Source organism: Callospermophilus lateralis, chromosome 12, assembly GCF_048772815.1.
Source record: "Callospermophilus lateralis isolate mCalLat2 chromosome 12, mCalLat2.hap1, whole genome shotgun sequence".
Taxonomy (NCBI): Eukaryota; Metazoa; Chordata; class Mammalia; order Rodentia; family Sciuridae; genus Callospermophilus; species Callospermophilus lateralis.
The window spans coordinates 80,058,245-80,068,446 of record NC_135316.1 but is presented as its reverse complement, the minus strand read 5'-3'; the positions used below and the strand labels follow the sequence as shown (position 1 = coordinate 80,068,446).

Sequence of the window (10,202 nt, the reverse complement as noted above, 5' to 3'; positions counted from 1 at the left end):
ACCCAAATCCAAACCCCCACCCCCCAAGCCAAACAGAGCAACAGAGCCGAAGATAGAAAGCAATATTATCCATGGGAGAAGACACGGGTCCTAGTCCTAAGACACAAATATAAGGGAAGGAAGGGTCTGGCTTTGGGTCCTTCGGTCAAGTCGGGAAGGGAGGAGGAGGGGTGTCAGTCGGGATTGGGAGGGGCTCGGGTCCTGGTCTTCCCGGCCCACCTGTCTGCAGCAGGCGTGTCCCTGTGCTCCAGGGCTGGAGGGATTCTAGGTGTATGCAACAGGGGCCCTGTTCCTGGGAAAAGTGCATCCCGCCCACATCGTGTCCTCAGGTTGTCCACAGGCCAGGGAGGGCTCCCAGAGAAGACGAGAGAAGAGAAGCCTGAGCTCAGGCAAACAGAGGCCCCCAGGGATGGCAGAATCTAGGGACACATGGCTCCTGGTGCTTTGCGCACTCTTGGGCACTCCAACTCTCCCAGCTGGACTTTCTTCCTGGGGTCGTCCTGAGACAATGAGGGTTGGGAGGCTATAGAATCTGGAGGGGTGGGTCGGTGTGTGTGTGGGCGGGGGGGGGGGGGCGAAGATTGTATGTAGTGAGTTCTCTGGGAAAAGCTCAGGGTAGAGAACCTGGCTCTGAGCTTGGAAAGCAGGAGGTCTTCTCTGACTCAGGCCCCTCCCTTTTCCTACAGGTGAAAGGCGGGGCCTCAGGCTGCTGTGGTTTTGTTCCAAGGTGATGGACTTAGGTGCACACCCAGACAGGAAGGCCCGGGATTCCCCGCCCACCCTGGGCTATATCAGGGCTGAGGGCCAGGGCCCGGCCTTCATTGCTAGGAGCCAGGCCAGGAGAGCAGCACCACTCCCACTCCGGAGGGAGCTGCGGGACTTGGAGACACCAGGATCGGGAAGCCTAGCGCCCAGGACTCCTTCTCAGCCAGGTGCCCAGAAGCTGAGATGGCGGCTAGGGTGGCAGCTTTGCCCAGCCAGCATGGATCCTGGCCCTGTGTCGCGCCCAGGGAAGCCCACACCTGCGCCAAGGCTCCGGGATTTCTTGTCGTCAAGGCGGACCAGCCGAGGAGGGGCCCAGCTCTGCCCCCGGGCTGGCCCGAGCCCAGTCAGGAGGTGTGTGACCCTGGCGCCAGTTCTGCCCAGAGGAAAGAGTGCTGCTGGCTGGTGCCTGCCGGGACACCCAGCGAGAAGCCCACCTCTTGGCCAGTCGCCGTCTTCTTCCCCGCCGTGGAAAAGAGGAGGAGGAACTTCCTGGTAGACAACCCAGGCTTCGCCAGAGCCATCCCCAGTACCAAGGGGACCTGTAGGAGCAGCAGCGGCCAGTCTGATAATGGTCCACAGCTCAGCAGTGGGCCACAGACGTGCCTGCCCCCAGGAGCGGAAACCACGCTCACCACCGTGGCCTCCAGGCGAATGGGTCGTGGGGCGTCGTGGGGGACATTCAGGAAAGCCACTGTGAACAGAGCCTCAGGGGGACGGATTTCCACGGCCCTGCGCCAAGGCTACTTCAGCCTTTTCCTGGAGGAGTGTCACAAGTTCTCGCGGCCCCAGGAGGCGGTGCGGAGGGCGTGGAGCGAGGAGCAGATGGCCTACAAGAGCAGCCCCAGCGAGGATATCTACGTGCGCCTGGCCCTGACGGTGCTCAGGAAGCTGAGGGGTCTGGTGCCCAGCGTGGTGCCGGGTCTGCACAGGGCAGCCCTGTACAGCCGCCTCCGGGACTACGTGCTGAGCCAGGAGCAGCTCCACGGGCACGGCTACCCCTTCCCCCACCCGCAGAAACCAGGGGCCGCCTTGCTCTTGGGCGCGCTGGACCAGCCCAGGCCCGGGCTGAGGATCTGCTGCCGCTGTGGCTCCCAGTACGCCGTGTCCTCCTCGGGCCGCTGTGTCAGCGCCGACCTGTGTCACTATCACTGGGGACGCCTCCAACACCAACCCGTGGCCGCTGGCTGGGAGAGCCGCTACACCTGCTGCTTCGCGCCTGCGGGCTCCAGGGGCTGTCAGGTGGCCAGGCAACACGTCCGGGACGGCAGGAAGGAAGACCTGCAAGGATTCGTGAGGACTGTGGAGAAACCCTTCGGGGAGGACGCCCACCCAGGAGTCTACGCCCTGGACTGCGAGATGTGCTACACCACACACGGGCTGGAGCTGACGCGCGTCACGGTGGTGGACACCGAGATGCGGCTCGTCTACGACACCTTCGTCAAGCCCGACAACCAGATCGTCGACTACAACACCAGGTTTTCGGGGGTGACCCAGGACCACCTGGCCTCCTGCCGCACCAGGCTGCCCCACGTGCAGACTGCCCTGCTGAGCCTGTTCAGCGCCGACACCATCCTTATCGGACACAGCCTCCAGTGCGACCTGCTAGCCCTGAAGCTCATCCACCACTCCGTGGTGGACACGGCTGTGCTCTTCCCCCATCCCCGCGGCCTCCCCTACAAGTGCTCCTTGCGCAGCCTCATGGCCCGCTACCTCAGCCGCAGCATCCAGACCAGCGCCAGCGGACACAGCCCTAGGGAGGACGCCAGCGCCTGCATGCACCTGGTGCTCTGGAAGTTGCAAGAAGATTCCGCCCACAAGGACACCCTCGGACCCCTGCCCTCCGTCTGACCCGCTCTCCTGCACCACTTCTGGCCTCGCCTTGGACTCAGGCCTCCAGCGAAAACTGCAGGAAATCTCCAGAGCCAACCCCCTCCACTTCCTCAAGACACACGCTGGACCCGCCCAGGAGGAGACACAACCCAAAGCTCAGACTCAGCCCTCGCTGCTCTTTTCCACTGACTCCCCCGTCCCACACCCCTGTCCTCTCTGGATACTGCTCTCCAGTGCAACTGGCTCCCAGCCAGGTGCCAGGTGCACATCCCAGGCTCTGCCCCCCTCCCCACCGTGAACCCCCAGAGACCTGAAGGGCTTCTGCTCCTCTGTGGAATGCAGGGATGGGCTTTTTGAGGCCTCCCTCCGGGTTGTGCTTTTGTACTTTGGGATGCTGTGTTGCTTGGAAAGGGAACCTGCCTGATGCTGTCCACAGTTACCTCCCTCCGCCCCTTGCCACCCCCCGAGAAAGCGGGGTCTCGCCTCTGACAACCCACTGGAGCAGAGCTGAGGAAACACCGCTGCCTGTCCCAGAACTCTCTCATGAACCCATCCCAGGAAACAGCTTGTCTTACTCCTTCTTAGAGAAGCTCCTGGGAGGATTGCCCACAGGGACCTTGAGACCTCCTTGGCCTAGGAACCGCCACTCCCCGTCAGAGGAGATCCCCGATCACCCCGAGTGCCAATGAACTTTGGTTCCAAATGACTCGTGCCCACTTCTTCATTTTTTTTTTTTTTTAATAAAACCCCTCCACTTTCCTGGGTTCCCTCCCATCCCACCCGGCCCGTGCCTATTTGTCCCAAATCGCTGTGTGATTTTGCAATCTCCAATAAAATTTGGTGGATGAGAGACTTTTCTCTCTGCTTCTGTTGGCATTTGACAGGGGATGGATGTGGGGGAGTCAGCCAGACTGGGAGTCAGCTAGGAGCCTCGGAGGCATAGGTGGCCGAGAAAGGAGATTCTGCCCAGAGTGAGCCTGAGCCTCTCTGGTCTCTCCGGGACCGGGCTGCACTGGGGCTTCCAGAATTGGCCTCTCCAAGCCTACTTGGCCTCCTGCGACCTGGGCCAACGGAGCCAGCCAAGCCCTCACCAGATGAGATCCCACACCCTCCACTTTCCGGAAGCCCCCAGAAACTTCCAGTTCTGGGCATGGTCTTCCCTCTCAGGGGGAGCTCTCTGGACCACCTCTGCCCCAGGGCAGGGACAGAAGAAATGGATGGGGAAGAGAAGTGTGGGAAAGGCAGAGCCAAAGGCCCAGGAAATGGACTTCCCGGGAGGGAGAGACAACAGGATTTCGGGGGCTTGTCACTTTGTGGGCAATATAGGGATCCAGGAGGGCAACAGCTGAAGAATTCCTGCCCTTTGGCTGCGGGCACACAGGTGTTCCCCACGGGATTTCTTCTCATCCTCTGCACCTCGGTGGACATTGACTGATGAGGGAAATTTCAGTCCTAAAGCGCTCTCACTCCGTTCTGCGGGGGCTCATCGTTGAGGGTTACCGGGATGATCTTTTTCTGGGGTACCACGAATGGAACTCAGGGGCACTCCACCACCGAACCACATCCCCAGTCCTTGGCATCCTCTGAGAGGCAGGGGCTCACTGACTTGCCTGTCACCTTGCCCTCACGCAGGCAGCTTTGCAACTCATGATCCTCCTGCTTCAGCCTCCTGAGCCCCTGGGATTCTAGGTGCAGGTCAAAGCTTTGCCTGGGGGTACTCAGGATTCACCTGAGGGTTTCAACTGCACCCACCTGGGGTGTGACTACCTCGGAACAGCAAGATGTCAGCCGCACCGAAACCAACTGTGGAACACAGGCTGTGTTTCCATTCCTCAGAGCCAGTGCAGTGCAAGTTAGAAGGACAAATTGGAAGGAAGACCATACTGTCATAGACCTGGTCAGCAAATCAACTTAAAACGGATCTGCACTGAGCTTTCACAGGTGCATGAAGAATTATTATCATTGAACAGAAGATTCTTCACTTTCACGAATCCCCTGGCCAATATATTTCACAACCTGGTGATTTTCACAAGAACCACACCTCTAACATTGGCACAAGTAGAGATAGACACACATAGAGTATCGTTTCTTCTTTATTTCTCTCTCTTTCTCTTTCTCTCAGTGTCTCTCTCTCTCTCTCTCTCCCTCTCTCTCTCTCTCTCTCTCTCTCTCTCCTCCTCCTCCTCCTCCTCCTCCTCCTCCTCCTGCTCTCCATTTTCTCTCTGGTACTGAGTATTAAAGAGCCAACTTTGTGCCAATGGTGGAGTAAAGGGGCAGCCTGTCCCTCAGAAAGGCATCGCTATGAAACCTCTCTTTCTTCTTTTAACGCCACAGAGCCTACCTCCTCCACTAGTGCCCTTTGTCCCCTGCCTACCAAGGTCCTTGTTTGGTTTCACTCCTATTTCATGTATCATTCCTTGGGCAGTATTCAGAGCAGTGACGTGGAACCCTTGTCCCTCCAACACTGGGGGCTGGAAAGTTCTTCCTGAATTAGGGCCATGGGACAGAGCAGTGAAATGATGGAAATGGGTGTGAGAGCTCTTCCCGTCTGGATCTTCCCAAATGGAAGCATTTCTTGGAACAAAGCCACCGTCGCCCTCCCTTCAAACCCCAGTCCATCGGATCTGGCCAGCACACTGTTTCTGGCTTGGGCATCGGAGTCCAAGGGGAAGTATGGCGAAGGCGAGAATGGGGAGGTTCTCACTAGTTGTGACTCCGAAGGGACGGGAAAAACCCTATCCCTAGTCCGGCATGAAAACAATCTCATCTGGGGAAGCTTCTGGTCCCGGCCTTGGAGCTCTTTCTTCCCTCTTGCTAAATCTTGACAAGGGCTTAGGTCCGGGAGACCAGGAAAACTAGGTCCAAACCCCATAGACAGAACACATGGGAATCAACAGGGATTTCCAGCTGTTGGTTTGGTGGTGTCTTGAGGCTAGGAGGATACCCAGTAGGACAGGGAGCTGAAACACCTCAGGGCGCGTTCCCTGTCTTTGGGCTACTCCCAGTGCAACTCCTCCCGCCCTTGGAAAATGGGCCTAGTAGGAGGAAACCAAAGAGAGCAAAGCCAGCTCCCTTTGAACCCGGTTTTTCTGCTATGCTCCTGGATGCTAGCCACACGACACCTCCTTTCTCAGAGACTTTCTGAAAGTTCCTGGTGTTTTCTGGTTTGAGGATGGCTGCGAACTTGCAAAGCTTCAGTTCCAAAGGATAGCAAGAAGTAGGTAGCTTGAGAGAGGCCCGGGTCCCGGTGGGAGCTTTGGGGCCCCGCCTATAATCCCAGCGAGTGCAGAGGCTGCCCCAGGAGGCCGGCCGGCTCCAGAGGCAGCCTCGGAAACTTGGCGAGGCTCCAAGCAACTCATGGAGACCCTGGATGTCAAGAAAGTACAGGACAGGACTGGGGACCTGGCTCAGCGGTCGAGTGAGAATGACGTCCATCCCCCTTATCCAACCGCCCAACCCAAATCCAAACCCCCACCCCCCAAGCCAAACAGAGCAACAGAGCCGAAGATAGAAAGCAATATTATCCATGGGAGAAGACACGGGTCCTAGTCCTAAGACACAAATATAAGGGAAGGAAGGGTCTGGCTTTGGGTCCTTCGGTCAAGTCGGGAAGGGAGGAGGAGGGGTGTCAGTCGGGATTGGGAGGGGCTCGGGTCCTGGTCTTCCCGGCCCACCTGTCTGCAGCAGGCGTGTCCCTGTGCTCCAGGGCTGGAGGGATTCTAGGTGTATGCAACAGGGGCCCTGTTCCTGGGAAAAGTGCATCCCGCCCACATCGTGTCCTCAGGTTGTCCACAGGCCAGGGAGGGCTCCCAGAGAAGACGAGAGAAGAGAAGCCTGAGCTCAGGCAAACAGAGGCCCCCAGGGATGGCAGAATCTAGGGACACATGGCTCCTGGTGCTTTGCGCACTCTTGGGCACTCCAACTCTCCCAGCTGGACTTTCTTCCTGGGGTCGTCCTGAGACAATGAGGGTTGGGAGGCTATAGAATCTGGAGGGGTGGGTCGGTGTGTGTGTGGGCGGGGGGGGGGGGCGAAGATTGTATGTAGTGAGTTCTCTGGGAAAAGCTCAGGGTAGAGAACCTGGCTCTGAGCTTGGAAAGCAGGAGGTCTTCTCTGACTCAGGCCCCTCCCTTTTCCTACAGGTGAAAGGCGGGGCCTCAGGCTGCTGTGGTTTTGTTCCAAGGTGATGGACTTAGGTGCACACCCAGACAGGAAGGCCCGGGATTCCCCGCCCACCCTGGGCTATATCAGGGCTGAGGGCCAGGGCCCGGCCTTCATTGCTAGGAGCCAGGCCAGGAGAGCAGCACCACTCCCACTCCGGAGGGAGCTGCGGGACTTGGAGACACCAGGATCGGGAAGCCTAGCGCCCAGGACTCCTTCTCAGCCAGGTGCCCAGAAGCTGAGATGGCGGCTAGGGTGGCAGCTTTGCCCAGCCAGCATGGATCCTGGCCCTGTGTCGCGCCCAGGGAAGCCCACACCTGCGCCAAGGCTCCGGGATTTCTTGTCGTCAAGGCGGACCAGCCGAGGAGGGGCCCAGCTCTGCCCCCGGGCTGGCCCGAGCCCAGTCAGGAGGTGTGTGACCCTGGCGCCAGTTCTGCCCAGAGGAAAGAGTGCTGCTGGCTGGTGCCTGCCGGGACACCCAGCGAGAAGCCCACCTCTTGGCCAGTCGCCGTCTTCTTCCCCGCCGTGGAAAAGAGGAGGAGGAACTTCCTGGTAGACAACCCAGGCTTCGCCAGAGCCATCCCCAGTACCAAGGGGACCTGTAGGAGCAGCAGCGGCCAGTCTGATAATGGTCCACAGCTCAGCAGTGGGCCACAGACGTGCCTGCCCCCAGGAGCGGAAACCACGCTCACCACCGTGGCCTCCAGGCGAATGGGTCGTGGGGCGTCGTGGGGGACATTCAGGAAAGCCACTGTGAACAGAGCCTCAGGGGGACGGATTTCCACGGCCCTGCGCCAAGGCTACTTCAGCCTTTTCCTGGAGGAGTGTCACAAGTTCTCGCGGCCCCAGGAGGCGGTGCGGAGGGCGTGGAGCGAGGAGCAGATGGCCTACAAGAGCAGCCCCAGCGAGGATATCTACGTGCGCCTGGCCCTGACGGTGCTCAGGAAGCTGAGGGGTCTGGTGCCCAGCGTGGTGCCGGGTCTGCACAGGGCAGCCCTGTACAGCCGCCTCCGGGACTACGTGCTGAGCCAGGAGCAGCTCCACGGGCACGGCTACCCCTTCCCCCACCCGCAGAAACCAGGGGCCGCCTTGCTCTTGGGCGCGCTGGACCAGCCCAGGCCCGGGCTGAGGATCTGCTGCCGCTGTGGCTCCCAGTACGCCGTGTCCTCCTCGGGCCGCTGTGTCAGCGCCGACCTGTGTCACTATCACTGGGGACGCCTCCAACACCAACCCGTGGCCGCTGGCTGGGAGAGCCGCTACACCTGCTGCTTCGCGCCTGCGGGCTCCAGGGGCTGTCAGGTGGCCAGGCAACACGTCCGGGACGGCAGGAAGGAAGACCTGCAAGGATTCGTGAGGACTGTGGAGAAACCCTTCGGGGAGGACGCCCACCCAGGAGTCTACGCCCTGGACTGCGAGATGTGCTACACCACACACGGGCTGGAGCTGACGCGCGTCACGGTGGTGGACACCGAGATGCGGCTCGTCTACGACACCTTCGTCAAGCCCGACAACCAGATCGTCGACTACAACACCAGGTTTTCGGGGGTGACCCAGGACCACCTGGCCTCCTGCCGCACCAGGCTGCCCCTCGTGCAGACTGCCCTGCTGAGCCTGTTCAGCGCCGACACCATCCTTATCGGACACAGCCTCCAGTGCGACCTGCTAGCCCTGAAGTCATCCACCACTCCGTGGTGGACACGGCAGTGCTCTTCCCCTCCCCGCGGCCTCCCTACCAGTGCTCCTTGCGCAGCCTCATGGCCCGCTACCTCAGCCGCAGCATCCAGACCAGCGCCAGCGGACACAGCCCTAGGAGGGACGCCAGCGCCTGCATGCACCTGGTGCTCTGGAAGTTGCAAGAAGATCCGCCCACAAGGACACCCTCGGACCCCTGCCCTCCGTCTGACCCGCTCTCCTGCACCACTTCTGGCCTCGCCTTGGGACTCAGGCCTCCAGCGAAAACTGCAGGAAATCTCCAGAGCCAACCCCCTCCCTTCCTCAAGACACACGCTGGACCCGCCCAGGAGGAGACACAACCCAAAGCTCAGACTCAGCCCTCGCTGCTCTTTTCCACTGACTCCCCCGTCCCACACCCCTGTCCTCTCTGGATACTGCTCTCCAGTGCAATGGCTCCCAGCCAGGTGCCAGGTGCACAGCCCAGGCTCTGCCCCCCTCCCCACCGTGAACCCCCAGAGACCTGAAGGGCTTCTGCTCCACTGTGGAATGCAGGGATGGGCTTTGTTGAGGCCTCCCTCCGGGTTGTGCTTTTGTACTTTGGGGATGCTGTGTTGCTTGGAAAGGGAACCTGCTGATGCTGTCCACAGTTACCTCCCTCCGCCCCTTGCCACCCCCGGAGAAAGCGGGGTCTCGCCCTCTGACAACCCACTGGAGCAGAGCTGAGGAAACACCGCTGCCCTGTCCAGAACTCTCTCATGAACCCATCCCAGGAAACAGCTTGTCTTACTCCTTCTTAGAGAAGCTCCTGGGAGGATTGCCCACAGGGACCTTGAGACCTCCTTGGCCTAGGAACCGCACTCCCCGTCAGAGAGATCCCCGATCACCCCGAGTGCCAATGAACTTTGGTTCCAAATGACTCGTGCCCACTTCTTCATTTTTTTTTTTTTTTAATAAAACCCCTCCACTTTCCTGGGTTCCCTCCCATCCCACCCGGCCCGTGCCTATTTGTCCCAAATCGCTGTGGAGTTTGCAATCTCCAATAAAATTTGGTGGATGAGAGACTTTTCTCTCTGCTTCTGTTGGCATTTGACAGGGATGAATGTGGGGAAGTCAGCCAGACTGGGAGGTCAGCTAGGAGCCTCGGAGGCATAGGTGGCCGAGAAAGGAGATTCTGCCCAGAGTGAGCCTGAGCCTCTCTGGTCTCTCCGGGACCGGGCTGCCTGGGGCTTCCAGAATTGGCCTCTCCAAGCCTACTTGGCCTCCTGCGACCTGGGCCAACGGAGCCAGCCAAGCCCTCACCAGATGAGATCCCACACCCTCCACTTTCCGGAAGCCCCCAGAAACTTCCAGTTCTGGGCATGGTCTTCCCTCTCAGGGGAGCTCTCTGGACCACCTCTGCCCCAGGGCAGGGACAGAAGAAATGGATGGGGGAAGAGAAGTGTGGGAAAGGCAGAGCCAAAGGCCCAGAAATGGACTTCCCGGGAGGGAGAGACAACAGGATTTCGGGGGCTTGTCACTTTGTGGGCAATATAGGGAGCCAGGAGGGCAACAGCTGAAGAATTCCTGCCCTTTGGCTGCGGGCACACAGGTGTTCCCCACGGGATTTCTTCTCATCCTCTGCACCTCGGTGGACATTGACTGATGAGGAAATTTCAGTCCTAAAGCGCTCTCACACCGTTCTGCGGGGGCTCATCGTTGAGGGTTACCGGGATGATCTTTTCTGGGGTACCACGAATGGAACTCAGGGCACTCCACCACCGAACCACATCCCCAG

The 10,202-nt window shown here is 59.7% G+C and overlaps 2 pseudogenes; both read left to right on the top strand.

The window, feature by feature from the left end:
- Nucleotides 1-948: 948 nt before the first annotated feature.
- LOC143411476 (RNA exonuclease 1 homolog pseudogene) lies at nucleotides 949-2,613 on the top strand (annotated as a pseudogene).
- A 4,384-nt stretch (nucleotides 2,614-6,997) lies between these two features.
- On the top strand, nucleotides 6,998-8,952 carry LOC143411480 (exonuclease GOR pseudogene; annotated as a pseudogene).
- The last annotated feature ends 1,250 nt before the right edge of the window (nucleotides 8,953-10,202 follow it).